Source organism: Schistocerca serialis, chromosome 4, assembly GCF_023864345.2.
Source record: "Schistocerca serialis cubense isolate TAMUIC-IGC-003099 chromosome 4, iqSchSeri2.2, whole genome shotgun sequence".
In the NCBI taxonomy this organism is placed as follows: Eukaryota; Metazoa; Arthropoda; class Insecta; order Orthoptera; family Acrididae; genus Schistocerca; species Schistocerca serialis.
This window is the reverse complement of record NC_064641.1, coordinates 186,566,669-186,590,177: the sequence shown is the minus strand read 5'-3', so window position 1 is coordinate 186,590,177 and position 23,509 is coordinate 186,566,669. Positions and strand designations below refer to the sequence as shown.

The window sequence follows — 23,509 nt, the reverse complement described above, 5'->3', positions numbered from 1 at the left end:
CAAGTCCCGTACGAGTTCTGGCACAGCGTGTGCGTTCGCAAACATCTATTAGGAGCACTACGAATGTAGTGGTGTGGACATGTTCGGAACGTGCATCTCACGAGGAGCGTGCAAGGGATACGTCCCTGCAGGCCCACTATTCTCTGTGCCCTCGGTGGCTCAGATGGACAGAGCGTCTGTCATGTAAGCATGTAAGCAGGAGATCCCAGGTTCGAGTCCCTGTCGGGGTACACATTTTCAACATGTCCCCAATGAAGTATATCAACGCCTGGTTGCACCTAGGTTGTCCATTTAATTATCATTTCATTCTAGCAAAGCTGCATGGTTATCTACGGTAACTGTTCTTCCGGGAACAGATACTACCGTCATTTATAGTATCGGCTATTCTCAGCTTCGATTAATCGATGTAAGCTATATGGAGCAACCTCTTTGCGTCGCTAAGGCGATTTCGCATCTTTGGGGAGTCAAGTTTGTTTTTTCGACGAATGGGAAGGTTTGTGGGTAGTAGCTACAAAGCCGTCCTTGTTTGAAATAGCTTTCGCCAATCTGTTTCTGGTACTGTCGCTCTTCTGTTCTGCGTTCTGATATCGAGGAGTCCTGTTGTGTGTTCCGACTTGGGAGGTTGCTTACGTGGGGATTCGACAGTGATGAAAGAATTGTGTGAGACCATGTCACTTACTTGTCATGGTGTAGCTTAGGTAAAGTGGTTAGGCGCGGGATTAGCCGAGCGGTCTTGGGCGCTGAAGTCATGAACTGTGTGGCTGGTCCTGGCGGAGGTTCGAGTGCTCAAATGGCTCTGTGCACTATGCATCTTAACTTCTGAGGTCATCAGTCGCCTAGAACTTAGAACTAATTAAACCTAACGAACCTAAGGACATCACAAGCATCCATGCCCGAAGCAGGATTCGAACCTGCGACCGTAGCGGTCGCTCGGTTCCAGAATCTAGCGCCTAGAACCGCACGGCCACTCCGGCCGGCGTTCGGGTCCTCCCTCGGGCATGGGTGTGTGTGTTTGTCCTTAGGATAATTTAGGTTAAGTACTGTGTAAGCTTAGGAACTGACGACCTTAGCAGTTAAGTCCCATAAGATTTCACACATTTTTGAAATTTTTTTTAAAGTGGTTGGTTTATTTTGGCATTACTTGTTCACGATTATTCCGCGATTAAGAACGCGGCAGTAATCTTAAGCACGGTAAAATGGAAACTTGTAGGTTGCTCTTACTTCATTGAGTGAAACCAGATTACAGCGAGATATATTATCGTTTCAATTCGTTGTGCTGTAGATTCATAATTATCCTTCTCTCATAAAACCATGAAAGAGTTGTTGTCCGGCTTAAAGTCGCGTAATAGGGTCGTAGTATTGCTAGGACTCAATTTGAAACTGAATTATATATCTGCTGCTTTGACAGTTTATGGGGGCCTATAAATCAATTAGTTCTGTTTGGAAATAATGTATATGATTATTACCTAATTTCTTCCGTAATTTTTCTGTCAAAACACAAATCATTATTGGTTAATTATGCATAACAAGTGCCGCGCTGCATGGCTGCCACCTTGTTATATATCGTGATCTCGCACAACGGTCCACGAATATTCTGGCATATCGGAAAGCACATACTGAGTTGCAGTCACAGGACGTTAGCAATAACGGACTTTTCTGTGGGCGCTATCAGATTACAGGAGCAGGTAAGGTAGGTCGAAGGACACTATTTCGATGGGCCCTGCTTGCTAAAACTTGTGTGGAGTGATCTCGCACATTACTGTGATATTAGTTGGAAATGATATTCACAAACTGTGTATTGATTCTTATGATTTAATTACTCTTTGGACTTAAAGTCGTTATTAACAAAACTGAAGAAACATCCCCCACTACACAGCTGGAAGCTACAACCAGAAAGCCAACACTTATTCAACCTTGCGATCACTGTCTTGATGAATCATTACTTACCGTTATTAGGAAAGTGATACCTGTGGTACGCCGGTTTCCAGTTGCGCTAAATTATGTAACTGTGTGTTTGGTTGTGTGACTACTTCGGTTGAACAGGAGATCAGATTGCGTTCCCAAACTGTTTTCTGGAGCATAAAATTTGCACGTATTGCACAGCTTAGAGTTCCAGGGCTTACCTGTCACTCCCTGTGGAAGAAGTCCATTGCTTTTTTTAACATACAGACAGAATTTACAAGTGTAGTCGAATTAGAATAGGTAATGCTGAGGGAATTTGAGTAGTAAATGAAACGCTAAACAATGCAGGTAAGTTAAGCTATTTCAGCCTGAAAATAACAGACGGCGGGTGAAGTGGAAACTATATAAGATAGACTGAGGTGAAAAAAGATATGGGATAGCGATATACACATATACAGATGGCGGTAGATCGCGTACACAAGCTATAAAAGGGTAATTCATTGGTGGGGCTGTCATATACACTCAGGTGATTCATGCGAAAAGTTTTCTGGCGTGATTGTGGCCGCACGACAGTATTTAGTAGAGTTTGAACGCAGAATTATATCTGGAGGTAGATGTATGGGACATTACATTCCGGAAGTCGTTAGGGAAGTCAATATTCCTAGATCCACAGTGTAGAGAGTGGACCGAGAATACCGAATTTCAGGCATTACCTTTTACCACGGAAAACTCAGTGGCTGATGGCCTTCACTTAACGACCGAGAGCAGCAGCTCTTGCGTTGAGTTGTCAGTGCTAACAAATAAGCAACGGTGCGTGAAATAACCACATAAATCAATGTGCGATTTACGACGGACGTATTCGTTAGGACAGTGAGCCGAAATTTGGCGTTAATGGGCATGGCAGCAGACGACTGACGCAAGGGTCTTTGCTAAGAGGACGATATCGCCTGCAGCGCCTCTCCTGGACTCCTGACCGTATTGCTTGGACCCTAGGCCATTGGTGAACCATGGTCTAGCCAGATGGGTCCCGATTTCGGATGGTAAGAACTGATGAGAGTGTTCAAGTATGCTGCAGACCCCACGAGACTATGGGCTCAAGTTCTCAACAAGGCACTGCAAAAGTTGGTGGTGGCTCCATAATGGTGTGGGCTGTCTTTATATGGATTGAACTAGGTCTTCTGCTCCATATTAGCCAATCGCTGACTGTAAACTGTTTTGTTCGTCTACTTGGAGACTATTTGCAACCAGTCATGCACTTCACAAACTCAAACAAGGATGGAGTTTTTGTTGATGACAATGCGCTATGTCACCGAGCTGCTCGTGATTGGTTTGAAGAACATTCTGGACAATTCGAGCGAGTGGTACGGTCACCCAGATCGCCCGAATGGAATCCCGTCGAACATTTATGGGATGTAATCGAGAGGTCAGCTCGAGCACAGAATATTTCACCGGCAACACTTTCGCAGTTATGGATTGTTATAGAGGCAGCGTGGCTCAGTATTTCTGCAGGAGACTTCCAACGACTTGTTGAGTCCAGGCCACGTCGAACTGCTGCACTACGCCGAGTAAAAGGAGGTCCGATTCGATATTAGGAGGTACCTCATGACTTTAGTCACCTCAGTATACAGACTTGCAAGAAAAGCGTTCCTGAAAATCTTTAATTCGTTAACATCTAATGTAAATGTATATGTTCGGAAAGGTTTTCTGAATTTTTCACCAACATGGCTTGCAGTGTCAGCGATCTTACTTGTGATAATTCTTATGAACAAACAGGTACGATCGCAAAATCTTATTTATTTAAAATAAACGTTTTCGGCACATACAGATGGATTGCACCGTTTGCTGGTGCTAGCGACGTGCTGAGTAGCTGCGTGTTGTTAAGACGATAACTGATCCCGTCATAACATGTAAGCTTTCACGGCTGGCGTCTTCATTAATTAAAACTTCCGGGCTGAATTGCCGTGGTCCATATATAAAACTTCTTCTCCTTCCTGACGTTTCGTTGCCTGCTGAGGACAACAGCTTCCGACGTGAGTCGGCGACTGGCTGCTAGGCTTATTTTTTTTCTTTTTTTTTTTTTTTGGTGGTGGTGGTGCTGAAGTCTGATCATCTTCGTTGATTTTTACTTCTGTAGGGAATGGAAGGGGTAAAAATTTTCTCTTTATTTATTTATTCTTCTTTCAGCTTTAGTTTGGGCACACAGAAGGGTCCTTTAACTCGCTGCTTTTGGTGTGTGTTTGAAAACATGTGTGTAGAAGTGCTAAAGGACGATATGTCCTTAAATTATGGAGAATTACGTAGGGATATCATTTACGGAGGCTCAAATACTATCGCCTTCGGTACTTTATATTTGTGGTTGCGTAAGGGTTCTACCACACCTACTGTGGTGAGTTGTGGTGTACTGTCACGTATCATGTCCAACTTCCGAAATAAGGTTCGTGCCTTCTCCTTGACCTTGTCTGAGAGGTAAGATTCGCTTAAGGCTCGATGAATGTCATGATTTCGGATCCACCATTGGGCTCCTGTGATCCATCGTAGGCATCTGCTTTGTACAACCTGTAGCTTCTTGTAGTTAGTGGCACACGTAGTACCCCAAGAGGTCGATCCATACAAAATAGATGGTTCGACTGTGGCATGGTACAACTGGAGTTTCGTGCGTTGGCTGAGGTATGAGCTCTTCAGAAATGGGAGGAGAGCTCCCAGCATTTTGAGGCCAGACGTCTTCTTCTCCATAATGTGATGACTATACAACAGTTTGGCGTCCAGATGCACTCCCAGGTATTTTACAGTTGTTGCCCAGGGGAGTGGCTGGTCTGATATCCGTAGGCGTTCATTGACGATGGGTCTCCGACGTGTGAAGACAATAACTTTGGTTTTCTCTGCATTGACCGTTATTTTGTTCGTGTGGGTCCAGTGGTCCACTAAATCTAGTTGGCGCTGCATCCGTGTGACGAGGTGGTCCACTCTGGTGCCTGCAGTCAGGAGCGCTGTGTCGTCGGCATAGAAACTGGCAGTAACATGTGGCACCGTCGGGAGGTCGTTAATATATAAATTAAACAGCAGTGGAGATATGACCGATCCTTGTGGAAGTCCTTCAAGGACAGGCCGTGTTGTTGAATTCTTGTCGTCAATGCTAACATATAATCTGCGATCCTGAAGAAAATTATCGAGAAGTTTTAAGTAGCAGTCTGGTAGGGGAGTGGTACGTCGGAGCTTGACGATCAAGTTGCGTCGCCATACTTTATCGTAAGCCTTCTCTATATCGAGAAATACTCCAATAGTATGTCGTTTCTTGTTGAAATTGTCTTGGATAGATTCCGTGATGTGCAGTAGTTGTAACTCAGCCGATAGCTTCGCCTGGAAGCCAAACTGCTCCGGTCGGATAATGTTGTGTGCCACAAGGATGTCCAGCATGCGTTTCAGTAGGACACGTTCCAGGACCTTTTCCAGCGTCGGCAGTAAACTTATGGGTCTGTAGCTGTCAGGGTGTGAGAGATCCTTGCCCGGTTTTGGTATTGGCACTATTCTGGCAATCTTCCATGCCTCTGGGAAGTATCCAGTCCTGAGGCAGCTGTTCACTATCCGGGTGAGAAGCACAACAGGCTTTCTCGGGAGGTGTTTCAATTCCGTATTGCTGATTCTATCTGCTCCAGGTGAGGTGTGTTTGCTATACTTGATAATCCTCCGAATTTCCTCCGGCGTTGTCAGCCGGGGCATAGCGTTAGTCGGGGCGTCCCGAATAGCTTCCCATTCCGCCGCTGTGTCCTCCTCTGCACGGTGGAGTGCATCATCTCCATCCTCCGTGGGGGGCGTAGTCATCTGTTGTTGGTATGTGTCCGCATACAGCTCCGCCTGCGCCAGTGAGTCGTACAAGAGGCCATGGGGTCCGCGAATTGCCCTTTTGGGGGGCTGTTGCTGTCTGAGACTTTTAACTATTCGCCATTCATCTTTGGTGCGTAGTAGAAAGTTGTCCATTTTGAGTTCCCACGTGTGTTGCTTCCAGTCCTGAACCTTCCGCCGGAGTTCTCGGGTTAGTCTGTGAGTCTCCCATCTATCATCCGGATGGCGGTAACGGACCCATCGTTTCCGAAATCGATTGCGCCTTGTCTTAAGTTCCTGCAGTGGTGGTGGAAACTCGTCATAATTGACTTCTGGCTGCAGGTGCTCCGTGAGTGCTTGTTGTTTCGCATTGTTAATCTTCTTCGTGAGTACTGCGACTGCCACATCAATCGCTTCTCTGGTAGTAACAACCTGGGTTGGTCGCACATTGTTGTTGAGGTACGCTTGGAACTGCTGCCAGTCGTAAGTTCTTGTCGTCGACAGTGGAAGTTGCAAAGTAGCCCTCTCTATGAGTCCTAACACAGGCCTGTGGTCCGACGAAAGATCATCCAGCGTCCGCAGTTGGAGATTCGGGTTGATGTTCTTGATTATGGCGATGTCTAGAACATCAGGGTCTTGTGTCTGGACGTAAGGTATCCTCGTCGGTTCCCGTGGTCCATGGACGGAAACATGTAAATTCTCAGCCAGTGCAAACAACATATGTCCTTTTGGGTTAGTCTTACGGGAATTCCAGGCAACATGTTTACTATTAAGATCCCCTCCAAGTAGGATCTTGTCGTAACCCTCTGTAACGGCGTAAAGATCTTCTGGGTGGAGAGGCTTCTTTGGGCTAAGGTAAACCGCAATACAGGTAATGTTTCCGAGCGTCGTGTGGATTGTTACTGCCGTGGCCTCTAAAGTCTGGAGTTGGGGTAAACGTTCTTGGTGGTGACGAATGCGTTTTTTGATCAGAACTGCGGTCCCTCCACCCCGTTGGCCCGTCTGTCCGTCCGGTAGATGTGCATGTTCCTCAAGCGGAGGTCGGTTGACTCGCGGAGATGTGTTTCGGAGACAAATGCTACGTCTATCTTGTGGCGATGTAAGAAGTCCGTGAATTCTATTTTCTTCAGTTTCAGGCCTTGGCATTCCAAATGCAGAAGTTAAGATTCCTCGTGTGATGCCGTCTATCCATTTAGGGTGTTTGAAAAGCTGTCAGTACGCTTTCTACAAGCGAGAGGATAGACGTCAGCTTCTGCTGGAGGGCGGTGAGTAGTTGAAGAATATCTGTTAACGGCCGGCCGCGGTGGCCGTGCGGTTCTAGGCGCTCCATCCGGAGCCGCGCTGCTGCTGCGGTCGCAGGTTCGAATCCTGCCTCGGGCATGGGTGTGTGTGATGTCCTTAGGTTAGTTAGGTTTAAGTAGTTCTAAGTTCTAGGGGACTAATGACCACAGAAGTTGAGTCCCATAGTGCTCAGAGCCATTTGAATTTTATCTGTTAACGCTGGTGTAAAGGTGGTCGACCAGGCATATGATGTCTCCGCTGGTGTTGGTGTCGGTGGATGGGCATGTATTGCTTCGGAGTACGAGCGCTGTTGTCTTGTCTGTCGTAGAGTCACTCTGGGTGCCGGTTGTGGTCGAGAGGCGATTGTTTCCACAGGGAGAGGTGCCGCTTGTTGTTGGGTGGCCGGAATCGCTGCCATGGCCGAGTTCTTAACAATTATAGGCCATTGTGGGGTCGACTTCTTTGGTGTCCTTCTAGTATATTTCCGTAGGAGTTCTTGAAATTTGGGGCAGCCACGGAAGGTCGCTGGATGTTCTTGATCACAATTGGCGCACTTTGGAGGCGCCGTCCTAGGATGGGTACAATTCGATGATTTATGGGATCCACCGCAGCGGACGCAGCGTGCTGGCATGCTGCAGTAGTTCGCTGTATGCTCGAAACGTTGGCAATGTCGGCACTGGACTGGTCCTTCTTTACTATTATAGGTTTCTATTATCACTCGTGTGTAGAGCAGGTATTTGACATCATAGATCTTGTCACTGTCTTTTCCGGATGGGAGGGTGACTCGGTACACAGGTTGCGGTATCAATTGTTTCGTCTTCTCGTCGCGTTCCTTAAATTGGTAGACTTGTAGCACTTTGAAGCCTTTTTCCTTGAGGGCAAAGGAAAGTTGTTTTTCGGTAACTTCCGCCGGAAGGCGTTTGACAACTACTTTCAGTTCCCTGTCGTCTGGTGCTTGATGCGTAAAATAGGAGAAGCTGTGGTTCGTGAAGAATTTTATTGCACGCCTTTAGTCTTCGAAGGACTCAAAGTGGTATTTGATGCGGTCCTTTTGGTATATAGCTTTAAGGTTGCCCTCCAGAAGTCCGTTGAGCGTTTCATTGAGGTGAACGTAATCCTTTGTGTAATAAATTGTGACTGGGGGCACTTTGCGAAGCACATTCTTGTCTCTGTCCACGGCTTCTGCAGCATTAGAAGTTTGTGCCTGCGGCTTGTTGGGGGTTGATGGAGGCGCAGCTTGAGGTGCCAGTAGGGCGAATCGGTTCGTTGTGGGGATGGTCTCCGTTCGTCTCTTAGCCGGGTTGGCTAAGTCCTTGGCTAATGCGTTGCTTCTGCGCCGTTTGTTGTATACGAGCGTAAAGTCCACCTCTGCGTGTGGGGAGTCGTTGTCGTTTTCTGCTGGAAAGGCCGCTGCCATCTCCGCGTCGTCGACCGTTTGGTGGGAGTGCTGTGATTCGACATCTGAGTCCACAGATGGAGACGCCAGACAGATGTCATTATCCTGCTCTTGCGTGTCCCGTGAATAGCGGATAAGGCGTTGTATGCCCTTCAGCGTTTCTTTGTCCTCCTCCCGACATATATCGAGTCTTCTGGCGTAGTCCTCGCGGTCGTCTTCATTGCTGCGTCCGTCGTGATGTGATGTATGGCCGACGTCCGCATACGGTTTCGTCGTGTGGTGTGTAGTCTTCTGCGGTCGAATAGCGCCTGTCGATCGTCGTTCTATCCTGTCATGAACCGGTGCCGTAGCCTGGGTCGTCAACCTGGGATCCGTCCAGTGTGGAGCGGCCGCTGGAACGTCCGGCGGGCCAGGCCCAACCGACCGACCAGCGGCCGACTCCAGCGCGGCCGCGCGCGCATCGTCCTCGCTCATCGGCATCGCGAACTCGACTGATTCGGAGTCTGGGGGCTGCTAGGCGCTGGAGGTCCCGTTTATATAAAGCGCCACCACTCATCACGTGCTTTCGACTTTAAAACTATCTCTGACTAGTGTTATATCTCTCGATTACAGGTAATCGATTGTCACTTCGTTGGTGCAAAGTCGACCGCCATATCTTGTCTAGTTTTAATCGTCCTTCTTTTTTATTAAAATTATTTTCGTGCTTGTAAATCTCTATAGCTTCTCTGTACACGCGGGTATAATAATGTAATGTCCTAGCTATCACATTTGTCTCACTAAATTTTATTTCGTGATCACCGTCTTTGCAAACGTGTTTCGCTGCAAATGATTTGTCAATTTGTCCCAATCTACAGTTCCTTTTGTGTCCCGTTAGGCGGGTATTAACACTCCTTTTAGTTGTTCCAATATAAACCATGCCGCAGATACATGGAATTTTATACACACCTGGGGTAACTAAGGGGTGTCGTGTGTCTTTCACCGATTTTAAACTTTCACTAATTTTCTTGGTGGGTCGAAAGATTGTCTCCACTTGAAACTAGGTCAAAACTTTCCCAATACGATCCGTGATGTTATGAATAAATGGAAGAAAAACTTTTCCAGCCGACGGGTGTTGCCTAGCAGCCTGTCGCCGACTCATCTCGGAAGATGTTGCCAGCAGTAGGCAACGAAACGTCACGAAGGAGAAGAAGTTTTATATAGGGACCACGGCAATTCAGCCCGGAGGTTTTAATTAATGAACTGCTCCCGTCTTGACAACAGGCAGCTACTTAGTACGTCGCTAACACCAGCAAATTGTGCATAAATTCGAAGACGGCCTATTGTATGTGCCGAAATCACTTTAAATAAATGATATTTTGCGGTGGTGACTGTATCTTTTGGAATGTCTTGCACTGAACCAAATCGCTGAAAAAATAAATTTATTGCAGAACTTGACTAAAAGAGCGGACTATTGATAGGACACATCCTGAGACTTCAACCAGTCGTCCATTTGGTAATGGAATGTTGCGTGGGGCTACAAACAGTAGAGATAGACCAAGGCTTGGCTCCAGCAAGCAGGATCCGACCTACATAGGCTGCAGTAGTTGTGCAGAGACGCACATGGCTGTCTGGCACAGAGCAGACTGTTGTGGTAATCTCTATAAAATCAGTCTTCGGATGGAAGAGCATAACAACTACACGAGTACAGGGTGCTCGCTTTTAGACATTGCGATAGATTCGAATGCTCTGGTACACTACAGCGTCAGTCACATCACGTCACAGGTTTATTGGTTTCTCTTTTCCTCCACTCACTATTTCAATTCGCGTTTTGATTAACATCATCATTTACGCCTAAACATAATGTCTCGCTGCAGCCACTCTTTTCTACTACGTGCCATCCTCTTCATTTCTTCATATTTCTGACCTTCTCTTATCTCCAGTTGACCTATTATTTTATTCCTTGATCTCCCCTTGGTTTTCCTAGCTAAAATTTTTTTCCTACCAGTATATGTGTTCAGATGTGGTTTGTTAGCTGAATGGTTAAGTAACAAAAAACGAAACCTAAGGAAGGGGCGTTCGGTCCCCACCGAATTCAGGATTTTTGTCTATCACTCGACACTTCTATGACATCTGCCAATGTTTGTTTCTATTAAAAATGTCGAGTTGGACCGTGGTTCAGAGTCCATGTTAAAGTGTAGGTTGCCATGTGGTGTTGCAGTTCATTCAAAGTTGTTGTAAATGGAGGAACGTTGACGAAGCTTTTCACAATCTCGCTTCCCACAAACACACACACACACACACACACACACACGCACACACACACACACAAGTCAAATACCGAGAGATCAGGTGACCTTGGAAGAACAGACGTCTGAACGTTCTAACGTTTTTTGACGGCAAGAAGCGATGTGGAGCTGGTTTGCAAACTTCCCGTCTCTCTGCCATAGGTTGACTTACTTCGTATGCACAGCCGATCTTCTTCGCTGGATAGTCGGTCACGTCGATCTCCAAAAACTTCTTCTCCGAATTATAATGCTGGTTAAGGGAATTTATCAGACTCTCTCTCTACTCTTGAAATAATTTGATACTCGAAGAATGCTTTTAGTTCAGTCATGGTATATTTCAACTTCCACAAAAAACAAATTCGCCACTTCTCATATAAACATTCGAACTCGTACGAGTCAACCAAGTCGTCAAACATTAGATTCTATTAGGATACATTTGCAACAGGGCTGGTTTAATAACGCCAGAAGATATTAAGATATCTTGCTTCTAGCAAGTCCAACACATGAATTACTTAAAAGTCTAATCTCATTTCTTCATTTGTCCTTAACAATCATCACAGTCACTAAACAAGCGAAGAATAGCACAGGCTCTTCTCTACTGAAACTCTCTACACTGAAACTCTATGGATCGTACAGCAGGTACTTGTCGGCCGCCGTTCGGCCGCCGCGTCCACATTTTGCTCGTGACTGTTTTTAGACCTGCACACATAAACATGCAATGCGCAGTAGGTCGGATTCGCCTCTCTCACACTTCTACTTAAAATATCGTGGGTTTGAGATGGAGGAAGGCCAAGTGGTTCTAGAATTTACACGGAAATTCTCGAAGCACTACAACGTATTTGACACCTTGGTATATAAAAAAACTTGCAACTTCTGTTCTCTAGTCCTCAGCATGGGGAGAATGGATCTCTTTTATTCTGTTATTTACTGGACGACATTCACCTTTTTTTCAGTCCCTGCATTCTGGAACACGATAATTACAGGCAAATTAATTAATCCGTTAAGCATTGTGTGGAAGAATCCTTAACGGATTAATAAATTTGCCAGTAGAAGACGAAACAAAGAAGGAAATAAAACGTAGCCACTACTATTTATCTAGGAAACATCTCAAACAAAATCAAGAAATTATTCAACGAAACCGACATGGCCTTTGTATTTCAAAACACACACGGCCTCAAACACAAAATCCACAAAGGCAACTCTAAAATTCCCTTACACGACAACTACTGCGTTTAAAGAATTCCATGTAACACATGCCACAACTTCTACTTGAGACAAACCGGTGCGTGTTTTATTGACTGGATTTTTATCAAGACATGTTTACGTGGTGGGGAGTCCTTAAATTCCCACCTTTTTGCAGTTTCTTCAGTTTTAATCTACAGTTCATAACCAATAATTGTGGTCAGAGCCCACATCTGCCCCTGGAAATGTCTTACAATTTAAAACCTGGTTCCTAAATCTCTGTCTTACCATTATATAATCTATCTGATACCTTTTAGTATCTCCAGGCTTCTTCCATGTACACAACCTTCTTTCATGATTCTTAAACCAAGTGTTAGCTATGATTAAGTTATGCTCTGTGCAAAATTCTACCAGGCGGCTTCCTCTTTCATTTCTTACCCCCACTCCATATTCACCTCCTAAGTTTCCTTCTCTCCCTTTTCCGACTATCGAATTCCAGTCACCCATGACTATTAAATTTTCGTCTCCCTTCACTATCTGACTAATTCCTTTTATCTCATCAATTTCTTCGTCATATGCAGAGCTAGTTGGCATATAAACTTGTACTACTGTAGTAGGCGTGGGCTTCGTGTCTATCTTGGCCACAATAATGCGTTCACTATGCTGTTTGTAGTATCTTACCCGCACACCTATTTTTTTATTCATTATCAAACCTACTCCTTCATTACCCCTAATTGATTTTGTATTTATAACCCTGTATTCACCCGAGCAAAGTCCGCCCTGGTAGCTGAGTGGTCAGCGTGACAGACTGTCAATCCTAAGGGCCCGGGTTCGATTCCCGGCTGGGTCGGAAACTTTCTCCGTTCAGGGACTGGGTGTTGTGTTGTCCTAACCATCATCATTTCATCCCCATCGACGCGCAGGCCGCCGAAGTGGCGTCAAATCGAAAGACCTGCACTAGGCGAACGGTCTACCCGACGGGAGGCCCTAGCCACACGACATTTCCATTTTTATACCTGAGCAAAAGTCTTGTTCCTCCTGCCACCGAACTTCACTAATTCCCGCTATATCTAACTTTAACCTATCCACTTCCATTTTTAAATTTTCTAACCTACCTGCCCGATTAAGGGATCTGACATTCCACGCTCCGATCCGTAGAACGCCAGTTTTCTTTCTCCTGATGACGACGCCCTCTTGAGTAGTCCCCGCCCGGAGATCCGAATGGGGGACTATTTTACCTCCGGAATATTTTACCCAAGAGGACGCCATCACCATTTAACCATACAGTAAAGCTGCATGCCCTCGGGAAAAATTACGGCTGTAGTTTCCCCTTGCTTTCAGCCGTTCGCAATACCAGAACAGCAAGGCCGTTTTGGTTAGTGTTACAAGGCCAGATCAGTCAATCATCCAGACTGTTGCCCCTGCAACTACTGAAAAGGCTGCTGCCCCTCTTCAGGAAGCACACGTTTGTGTGGCCTCTCAACAGATACCCCTCCGTTGTGGTTGCACCTACGGTACAGCTATGTGTATCGCTGAGGCACGCAGGCCTCCCCACTAGCGGCAAGATCCATGGTTCATTGGGGGCGGGGGAGGGGGGGGTTCATAGACGTAGGTATTGGTATCTACAGACAGTGAATGCTTTGGCCACAGGAGGCGGACAACCAGCCGTCGGAGCGGCTGCAGAAGGCGGAGCTGCGTATCGTGAACCAGGAGGAGTGCCGACGCGTGTACAAGACTGTGGGCGACCTAGTGCACGACACCAACCTGTGCGCCGGCGTGGCCCAGGGCGGCGTCGGCGCGTGCCAGGTCAGCCCCGCTCTTCAGCCACTTGTTGACCGCCTCCCCGAGCTCGTCGTCCGTCTCGAAGTACTGGGTAGCTAGCCGAGCCTTCGTCGCGGGGAAGGGATGAAAGTCGCTGATGCCAAGTACGGTCTGTATGGAGGGTGATGAAAAGTCTTCCAGCAAAAAAGTCTGAGTTTTGCCATCGTTCGATCAGCAGTATGGGATCCGCACTGTCGTGAAGGAGAATGATTCCTTCGGTAGTCATCCTGCACCGTTTATCTTGGACAGATCTACGTCTTTCGCAAGAGCGTTACTCTCGTTAAATTTCTGTTAGAATTCTTTCGTGATTTCAGAAAACTGTAACCATCATTTTGCCCTTAGGTAGCGCCTACTTGGATGTTTTTGGGCTTATTGGGAAAATGAGTGACCATCCACTACTTAGACTGCTCCTTAGTTTCAGAGTTCAAGTACTGCACCCACGTCTCGTCCCTAGTCACGATTTCGACCAAAACTTCCTCCCCCTCCTCATCTTAGTGCCGAAGGACTGTCACGGGCAAACACTTTGTTTCAGTTTTGTGAACATTGGTCAGATATTTTGGTATTCATCATGCACAAAACTTATGGATACCTAATCTCTCCGTGACAGTGTTGTCCTCGAAATATGAGGCACACATTCAGAAAGTTCGGAGATTGTGAACCAGCATCTCTGAAGCTCAATTTCGTCAACATGCTACACAACTCCATCAGTCACTTGCAAATCTCTCCCTCTACTATTTTTATCACGCACATACCGGGTGATCAAAAAGTCAGTATAAATTTGAAAACTGAATAAATCACGGAATAATGTACACTCCTGGAAATGGAAAAAAGAACACATTGACACCGGTGTGTCAGACCCACCATACTTGCTCCGGACACTACGAGAGGGCTGTACAAGCAATGATCACACGCACGGCACAGCGGACACACCAGGAACCGCGGTGTTGGCCGTCGAATGGCGCTAGCTGCGCAGCATTTGTGCACCGCCGCCGTCAGTGTCAGCCAGTTTGCCGTGGCATACGGAGCTCCATCGCAGTCTTTAACACTGGTAGCAGGCCGTGACAGCGTGGACGTGAACTGTATGTGCAGTTGACGGACTTCGAGCGAGGGCGTATAGTGGGCATGTGGGAGGCCGGGTGGACGTACCGCCGAATTGCTCAACACGTGAGGCGTGAGGTCTCCACAGTACATCGATGTTGTCGCCAGTGGTCGGCGGAAGGTGCACGTGCCCGTCGACCTGGGACCGGACCGCAGCGACGCACGGATGCACGCCAAGACCGTAGGATCCTACGCAGTGCCGTAGGGGACCGCACCGCCACTTCCCAGCAAATTAGGGACACTGTTGCTCCTGGGGTATCGGAGAGGACCATTCGCAACCGTCTCCATGAAGCTGGGCTACGGTCCCGCACACCGTTAGGCCGTCTTCCGCTCACGCCCCAACATCGTGCAGCCCGCCTCCAGTGGTGTCGCGACAGGCGTGAATAGAGGGACGAATGGAGACGTGTCGTCTTCAGCGATGAGAGTCGTTTCTGCATTGGTGCCAATGATGGTCGTATGCGTGTTTGGCGCCGTGCAGGTGAGCGCCACAATCAGGACTGCATACGACCGAGGCACACAGGGCCAACACCCGGCATCATGGTGTGGGGAGCGATCTCCTACACTGGCCATACACCACTGGTGATCGTCGAGGGGACACTGAATAGTGCACGGTACATCCAAACCGTCATCGAACCCATCGTTCTACCATTCCTAGACCGGCAAGGGAACTTGCTGTTCCAACAGGACAATGCCCGTCCGCATGTATCCCGTGCCACCCAACGTGCTCTAGAAGGTGTAAGTCAACTACCCTGGCCAGCAAGATCTCCGGCACTGTCCCCCATTGAGCATGTTTGGGACTGGATGAAGCGTCGTCTCACGCGGTCTGCACGTCCAGCACGAACGCTGGTCCAACTGAGGTGCCAGGTGGAAATGGCATGGCAAGCCGTTCCACAGGACTACATCCAGCATCTCTACGATCGTCTCCATGGGAGAATAGCAGCCTGCATTGCTGCGAAAGGTGGAAATACACTGTACTAGTACTGACATTGTGCATGCTCTCTTGCCTGTGTCTATGTGCCTGTGGTTCTGTCAGTGTGATCATGTGATGTATCTGACCCCAGGAATGTGTCAATAAAGTTTCCCCTTCCTGGGACAATGAATTCACGGTGTTCTTATTTCAATTTCCATGAGTGTAGATAGAGAGGTACAAATTGACACACATGCTTGGAATGACATGGGGTTTTATTATTACCAAAAAAATATAAAAATATTCACAAAATGTCCAACAGATGGCGCTTCATCTGATCAGAATAGCAATAATTAACAAAGTAAGACAAAGCAAAGATGGTGTTCTGTACAGGAAATGCTCAATATGTCCACCATCATTCCTCAACAATAGCTGTAGTCGAGGCATAATGTTGTGAACAGCACTGTAAAGCATGTCCAGACTTATGGTGAGGCATTGGCGTCGGATGTTGTCTTTCAGCATCCCTAGAGATGTCGGTCGATCACGATAAATTTGCGACTTCAGGTAACCCCAAAGCCAATAGTCGCACGGACTGAGGTCTGGGAGGCCAAGCATGACGAACGTGACGGCTGAGCACACGATCATCACCAAACGACGCGCGAAAGAGATCTTCCACGCGTCTAGCAATTTTTATTGGCTCTAATAAAACCCCATGTCATTCCAAGCATGTGTGTCAATTTTTATCTATCCATCTACAGTATTCCGTGGTTTATTAAGTTTTCAAATTTATACTGACTTTTTGATCACCCGGTATGTGCGACCAGATTCAATTTTTTTGCACAAACCCCGGACAACGCTATTACTCATAAACCAGTCCTAAACGCACGACACAACCGTCGATGAATCTTGGTGGCACTGCCTCCTTCTTGCTTGCAGGAAGCGAATGACAGACCGTATATCTCAACTGTCGGGAGTCGCAACAACACGGTCCACTTCACTGACTTGCAGCTTACACACGGACGATCGCTATAGAGCGCTGACTGATGGAACGTGACCTTCAGTCTCCTTTACCTCCGACACACGTGCAATGAAGCTGAAAAAAAAAAAAAAAAAAAAGTGGCTCCGAGCACTATGGGACTTAACTTCTGAGGTCATCAGTCCCCTAGAACTTAGAACTAATTAAACCTAACTAACCTAAGAACATCACACACATCCATGTCCGAGGCAGGATTAGAACCTGCGACCGTAGCGGTCGCGTGGTTCCAGACTGTAGCGCCTAGAACTGCTCGGCCACTCCGGCCGGCCAATGAAGCTGCAAGCATTTGTTTATTTTTAATAGTCAGTGTGGGGTTAATTTATGAATAACCCTCGGTATGTGAGGTAGAAAAAGAAACTGAATTTGTCTGGAGTGTAAAAACAAACTGGTTTATTTGCATGTCTGAAGTTGCTCCAAATATTCCAGACTGTAGATGTTACTCTCTCCTACCCCCACCCCTTCCCTCCGGCCCTTGGGGTCAAATGTCATCAGGATATCACCAATCAGCCTAGTGCCCCCGAAAATAATGGATTCGACTCTAATGTCGCTCGTTTTGATTATTTCTCTATGTCACACACTTCAGATCTGCTTCATTCAGGAGCTAGGGATGTCAATTCTCAACATTTTATTTCTTTTCAGTAGATCATACGCATAGCAGATTTCTTCATAACTGCTCCAGGCGTTCGAATGTCATTCTCACATGTCACCAGATTACCTTCCCAGACATAGGGGCAGTAGGAGTATCTATCTCATCCTTACGGTAACTGTCTCCTGGTACTAAGTCATGTGTTTACCAAGGTTAGTTGGTATTGCTCCAAGCGTTCAAGCGCTATCTCGGAACGTGGGTGACTTACGGATTATGAGGAAGTCACATGCGATATGGTGCTACAGAAGGATCCCAAATATTAACTAGTTTGAAAAGGAAATAAGGAACTGCTCCACAGACTTGGTAAGGGAAATAATTCATGGAAAACACTTAAACAGAACAACCAGAACTAGATGATGATAGAACATTGTCACCACATTAGGGAGTAACTTCCATGGTACTACAGGGTACCATGGAGCAAAAAATTGTAGTGAAAGACCATAATATTCAGCTACTAATTGTGGACGTTAGTGTAAATACTATCCTCAGATGAAAAGATAGTCACATGAGGCTAAATCGTCGTTGGACGCATCTAACCTTGTCAGAAAACCGGAAAACACACACATCCATTGTCATACGTTCTGATGAGTGGGTTTGGTGCAGCAGCGGTCAAGACACAGGATTCGTTGACAGAAGACGTTATCAAGCGAAAACGAATAAAAAGTGTTTAGACAAACAAAACTAGGTCTGCGCACTTCTTGGACAGGATATTAAAAGAAGATGGTTTCCAGTTTATGTTTAAATTCCTATAAAAGCAAAGACAAAGCGAGAGTCGAGACATTGTATTTTCTCACCCAGCTCATCAGATGTTTCGCCGATACGGTAACTTGACCGATACAACCGACTGAATATCAACTGAATGATTCAAAATCTATTAAATGTACAACGGCATACTGTGGTCAATAGAAAAGATTGCTGTCAAATGTTAAGTAGCAGTTTACGCCCAAACTGAGGGAGCGCGCCGCGGGTGGAGGGTATTTAAATCAGCCGCCGCCGCGACCGAACCCAGTTCCCTGTGAGCAGCCATAGCGTACGGATCTCCGTGCCGGCACGTTCACAGGAGCTCAGTCCGTCAGTTCACCTGATGATGGCGACATGTATGATCGCCGAAATATTGTGCCCGTTGGACACTATAGACCGGCAGCACACCCGTGGATATTTTGACTATCAAATACGCCGGGAGAAACTCAAGAATCATATTTTTATAATGTAATATGCAGACCCTGATAGTCATTATAATCAGTCCTTTAACGCAGCACGAAAAATGCAGTCAGTATTCACTGCTGCCAATTACTATAGTGGTAATTACACCCTATTCTGCCGAGGTGTTCTAGGCGCTTCAGTCCGGAACCGTGCGACTGCTACGGTCGCAGGTTCGAATCCTGCCTTGGGCATGGATGTGTGTGGTGTCCTTAGGTTAGTTAGGTTTAAGTAGTTCTAAGTTCTAGGGGATTGACGACCTCAGATGTTAATTCCCATAGAGCTCAGAGCCATGTGCACATCCTATTCTGTTTTCCTCTTAATACGGTGATGGAGATCTGTTACTTCTGCAGCATTGGTGATTTTTTTAGCTAGCTCATGACAGGGAAGTTAACGTAGGTGAACTTGAGTGTCGTAATGTTGTTTGGTGCTGAAAGCCATCTCTGTGCGCACGGCAGAAGCATCAAAGAGGCCAGGCTGTGTACGTTCAAAACGGCTTTGTGCGAGAAGTGGAAAGGAATCTTTTTTGGCTAGATAAGATATGAAGGCCAGGTGAAAACACATAGCTTCAGAATGTGGGACAAGCCGTTGAGCACTGCTGTGTCGCACAGGAATGCTTGTTCAAATGCTAGTAAGGGGTTTTGTGATTGGCTCACAGTAATTACATCGATAGAAGAGGCGAGTTCTCACGCATGGATATGTGCAAAACTTTTGGTTTGCCATAGCTAGAAATCTGTCATTTAATGGGAAAGATTTTCTGCCTTCTTCCCCATATCTCACCTTATTCTGGTCAGAACTTGCAAGATCTGCTGCAATTGGAGGGCAAGCTTCTGACACTGGCAGAACCCTCTATGTTTCTTAGAGTAAAGTCAGAGAATGTTTGCGGCGGATAGATTGAGGTGACACAGCTGCTGAGGACATTTTGAGAGAGAGATGCCTCTGACTTAGAGCAACGTACAGAGGGCGAGCTGGACTCACACTTTCCAGCCGCTACTGCAGCCATCTTCCACACTCGCACATCTTAAGAGTGATAATAATGTACTGCTGGTGCAGCCACCAAGGTGAAGGGGGAACAAAGCTTGTTCATTTGCATCAGGGTTTCATTTTGCAGATCTGATATTCGGAGAAAGTGTTGTGTGCACGCTTCTTTTTTGATGACTTTTCTTTAAATCAGTAACCTCTCTTCACAATCATTGACCATACTTGTGACATAGTTTCATACTGTTTTTATGAATCCACCCTCCTGTGCCACGGTGATAATTCGAATTTGCAACCTCTTGTGCACTAATTACATGTCTGTATAGTTGGTTCACTCTTTGTTTGATGTCTTATGGCAGTAAATCAAATTGTTATGGTGGCCAGTAGTTTCCTTGCTAGTTTGATAGATCCCTTAAATATTACATGCAAGTAAAGTGCAGTACCCCTACTTTCAAATTTAATTGGACCATTTCAAGTAATTTTTATTTAATAGGAAGTTATATGTTGTGTGATATAGTCCCTCTTAAATGTGAATGATCTTTTGGGAATTTCTCTGCCTTGTTGGTCTCCAAGAATCAGACGTGTAGTAACAAGTGCCTGATATACACTGCCTGACAGAAAAAGTTAAACGACCAGAACACGTGATTGTATGGCAATGTAACTTTGAACAAGTACATGCCATCAACGGGTATGTAAATAATTAGAGTTTAAATTCCATGAGACAGATAGGATGGCCATCAGAGTGCATAAGTGGTGTTCATGTTTAGTGTTTTTACCAGGCATGATAGGGTGTATAAGGAGTATGAACAGCATCAGATGTTCAGTGATTACTATGAAGGATACGGAAATGCTGTGTGCTGGTGAGAGACAGCGTTATCTGCATCTGACTGAGTTTGAAAGGGGCCTCATTGTGGGCTTCCATTTGTCCAGCTAGTCGAATGATGCAGTATCCATATATATGGCGCATTAGTATATTATAGTGGCCCTATGGTGTAATGCATGAGGGCAGGCATAATCATTGTCAAGGTTCCATCTGATCACCACAAGGGAGGATCGCCATATTGTGCATCAAGCACATTGAAACCTGTTGTGTACATAGTTCCGCGTAGTCAGCGCGTACACAACTTTCCCAATAGAGCACGCCCTGCTAAGCTCAACAGCGCAGGCACTGCGCTCGTCCGTCTCCGCACTAAGAGATGGCGCTGTCTTAGAGAAGGACCAAATTCTGCTTCCGCCGATCCACGTATTAATACACTCCTGGAAATTGAAATAAGAACACCGTGAATTCATTGTCCCAGGAAGGGGAAACTTTATTGACACATTCCTGGGGTCAGATACATCACATGATCACACTGACAGAACCACAGGCACATAGACACAGGCAAGAGAGCATGCACAATGTCGGCACTAGTACAGTGTATATACACCTTTCGCAGCAATGCAGGCTGCTATTCTCCCATGGAGACGATCATAGAGATGCTGGATGTAGTCCTGTGGAACGGCTTCCATGCCATTTCCACCTGGCGCCTCAGTTGGACCAGCGTTCGTGCTGGACGTGCAGACCGCGTGAGACGACGCTTCATCCAGTCCCAAACATGCTCAATGGGGGACAGATCCGGAGATCTTGCTGGCCAGGGTAGTTGACTTACACCTTCTAGAGCACGTTGGGTGGCACGGGATACATGCGGACGTGCATTGTCCTGTTGGAACAGCAAGTTCCCTTGCCGGTCTAGGAATGGTAGAACGATGGGTTCGATGACGGTTTGGATGTACTGTGCACTATTCAGTGTCCCCTCGACGATCACCAGGGTGTACGGCCAGTGTAGGAGATCGCTCCCCACACCAAATTGCCGGGTGTTGGCCCTGTGTGCCTCGGTCGTATGCAGTCCTGATTGTGGCGCTCACCTGCACGGCGCCAAACACGCATACGACCATCATTGGCACCAATGCAGAAGCGACTCTCATCGCTGAAGACGACACGTCTCCATTCGTCCCTCCATTCACGCCTGTCGCGACACCACTGGAGGCGGGCTACACGATGTTGGGGCGTGAGCGGAAGACGGCCTAACGGTGTGCGGGACCGTAGCCCAGCTTCATGGAGACGGTTGCGAATGGTCCTCGCCGATACCCCAGGAGCAACAGTGTCCCTAATTTGCTGGGAAGTGGCGGTGCAGTCCCCTACGGCACTGCGTAGGATCCTACGGTCTTGGCGTGCATCCGTGCGTCGCTGCGGTCCGGTCCCAGGTCGACGGGCACGTGCACCTTCCGCCGACCACTGGCGACAACATCTATGTACTGTGGTGACCTCACGCCCCACGTGTTGAGCAATTCGGCGGTACGTCCACCCGGCCTCCCGCATGCCCACTATACGCCCTCGCTCAAAGTCCGTCAACTGCACATACGGTTCACGTCCACGCTGTCGCGGCATGCTACCAGTGTTAAAGACTGCGATGGAGCTCCGTATGCCACGGCAAACTGGCTGACACTGACGGCGGCGGTGCACAAATGCTGCGCAGCTAGCGCCATTCGACGGCCAACACCGCGGTTCCTGGTGTGTCCGCTGTGCCGTGCGTGTGATCATTGCTTGTACAGCCCTCTCGTAGTGTCCGGAGCAAGTATGGTGGGTCTGACACACCGGTGTCAATGTGTTCTTTTTTCCATTTCCAGGAGTGTATGTCACGCAGATAATGAGATTGCTGCTAACGTAGAACCTTTTCTCCTCGCGGATCACACTCGCGCAGTGATACCTGAACGCGGGAGGTATTATAGCGAGTATACAGACCTCCGATTAGTTAGTCTGCATTAGTCTGCGTTAGTCTGCATTAGTCTGCATTTGTCTGTACCAGTGTATAGTCAAGTTTCAGTCTGCGCCTAATAAGATTATCATATTCCTGTACATAGCCATGAAGATAAATGAATAGACACTTTGTCAAGTATCAGAGATATGTGAGAATAAGATTAACGTACCAAGACCAAAGGAACTTCAGATTGTCAATTGTAAACAGCATCCAGAATCAAATTACGTAATATCTATACTTTTTATCATTTTAATAAATGTGTGTGAAAATTAATCCAGTTCTGTTTAAAGTTGGTCACCATCAATCTGCTACTCTAAGTGTGCAAGTGGCATTTCCAACGTCTGACCTAACGGCAAAAGATAAACACGCCACGATAAGACCACGAGACATATTGCTGACACTCACCTACTTCGTTAGAGCGACAAGTCAAATAATCTGATGGTGTATGTACCGAAGGTCTTACAGTACGCACACCAAAAACCCCTCCACATCTGCACATACCATCTGAGAGTAAGTAATGGACTTCCTGCAACATTCTGTGCATTCCGTACTATTGGTAGGAGACTAGCAGCATACCGTTGGGCTGTCATAGTTCGCTGAGTCGCTACCAGCTGTGATGAGAAATCATACCCAAAGGCTCCCCATATCATGATGTCTGGAGAAACATCTCTGTGCCTCTCCTTGGGAGAATGGGAAAAGAGTCCCATATCGCTGCCATACCCACTGACGAGGTTCATGTGGGATCGTGGAAAATTGTAATTTATAGGTTGAACACAAGTGCTGTTGTGAATGGGAAGCAGGGATTGCTGATCAGTGGTGTCGACCACTGATCAGCAGTCCCTGCTTCGCATCCACAACAGTACTTCAGCGACACCCCTTTGTGTTGTGGTGTTAGCGACAACATACTTAAGGGACAGTATTTGCATAGTCTTCGACCAATGATGCTGGATGGTACAGATTGTTGCAGAGAGTCAGTTACTTGTCCTGGAATGGCAAGTGTAGGTCTCAAGGGGTTACTATGTGCTTGGAGCACAATTCTGCGATCCTCACATGTGTTACTCAGACGTGGTGGACCAGTGGACTAGACGATGAGTATGCCTACCCTGCTGTTTCCTTCCAGTTCAAAACCAGGTCACTGTCACATCCCAATTTCCCACAAACCAGGATACTGCATGATTCGA

General features: G+C 46.8%; 1 protein-coding gene across 1 annotated transcript in view; it reads left to right on the top strand.

The window, feature by feature from the left end:
- LOC126474345 (mite allergen Eur m 3-like) overlaps positions 1-23,509 on the top strand; it is a 321,786-nt gene that overhangs the window by 280,594 nt on the left and 17,683 nt on the right. The gene's annotated exons all lie outside the window — the stretch shown is intronic.